The 1,590-nt window shown below is 30.2% G+C and overlaps 1 pseudogene; it reads left to right on the forward strand.

Annotated features, from left to right (window-relative positions):
• The first annotated feature begins 1,250 nt into the window (after positions 1–1,250).
• On the forward strand, positions 1,251–1,347 carry LOC122127453 (annotated as a pseudogene).
• The last annotated feature ends 243 nt before the right edge of the window (positions 1,348–1,590 follow it).

Raw genomic sequence — 1,590 nt, forward strand, 5'->3', positions numbered from 1 at the left:
AGCAATAAACAGAGCAGCAGAGTAAAATCCATTATAGATTAGAGGAAAACATTGTTTTTTTGCCATGTGGATTCAGAAGACCAAGAACAGAATGTATAACAAATTTAAACTAAAGATATTGCATAGACAATTTTTATATTCTAATATATATTTTAAACCTAATGATTTTAATTCCAATTCTATTTATTGGAATAAATAAATATCAACTTATTTGTCAAATTATCAACTAATTCTAGTAAGTTTCACTGTGTGAAATATAAAATCAGCACATATAATTAAAAAATATATAACTATATATACTATAATTAAAAGGCACACGTTTTGCATTGTTCTGTTGTAGTTACTGTATCAATGGCAAATCTGTTTTTAAGTATTATTCCATTATCTCTACCTCAGTGTTTGATAGAGTTAGACCTAAAGCTTTACCATTTGTAGATTTACAGCATGGAGACAATAGGAAATACTGTGATTAAAACATGATCAGTTTAATGCCTAATAATGAGGAGAAACATATGGACTTCTCCTGCAACTATGAAAATATTTGGTGATTAAAAGGCAGTAGTGTAAGTTCCTGCCTGGTTGGATGGTAGACAGACCAGGACATTAAGTAATCATGCATACCAACATTTTTTCCCTTCTTGGCTTCAGCTACTTTTGAAATGGAAGGTATAATAAACAATTATATTTTGATAAAATACCTTCTAGTCTGAACAGTTTTGTTTGAACTGTTCATCTCTCGATGATCCCTTGTAACCAAGATTAGTTTTGTTCCAGTAAGACAATCTGTGCTGTCAGGGTAAGATATTCTGGTTGGTCTGTTCCCACATGGAAGAAGGGTAAAGGCTCATGTATACATTTATGCCAGTAACACCTCATTTGGGAAAATGTCAGCTGAAGAAGTTTAGAAGTAGCTCTTAAGCAATACTTACTTTGAATCCATTAGGTCCACAGAGCTAACACAGTTGGATAAATAAATATTTGAAAAAGCCATCACCTTTGGACCTATCTATAAATATTTGAGAGTACGATCAAATTCCAAATTAAAAGATTTGATAGTCATTGACAAAAATTTTGCAAATGTGAGCAATTGATTGATCAATATAATGTTATCCACTATTCACAGAATTTTAGGGAAATAAGATCGATAGCATTGTTAGGAAAAATAAGGTTTCCTTGTTACTAGTGGGCACCCATAGATATAAGCCTGTATAAAGATTTCATCATTAACTACATAATTTAGAGGATACTACATGCTTCAGCAGCAGGTATACTCAAATTACAATACAGAGATTAACATGGCACTTGCACAAGGATAATATGAAAATTTGAGAAGTATTTCATATTTTTCATTCTTCAGATGCAAGAAATGAAAAACAGTTATTAAAAAGGTGATTACCAAATTATAAGTATAACAATACACATAATTCATATAATTAAATTTAGTTTGACATCAGTGTATTAAATCTTCACCTCAGAAAGGCATTTACATAGCATAATTTTTACAAAACTTTTCAAATTAGACAACATTGTCATTTTATCCCAAAGAAAATTAATATTAAGACCTAGAAAAAAAAAGGAATCGAACTGATT

Source organism: Dipodomys spectabilis, unplaced genomic scaffold, assembly GCF_019054845.1.
Source record: "Dipodomys spectabilis isolate Male_0828 unplaced genomic scaffold, ASM1905484v1 ptg000301l, whole genome shotgun sequence".
In the NCBI taxonomy this organism is placed as follows: Eukaryota; Metazoa; Chordata; class Mammalia; order Rodentia; family Heteromyidae; genus Dipodomys; species Dipodomys spectabilis.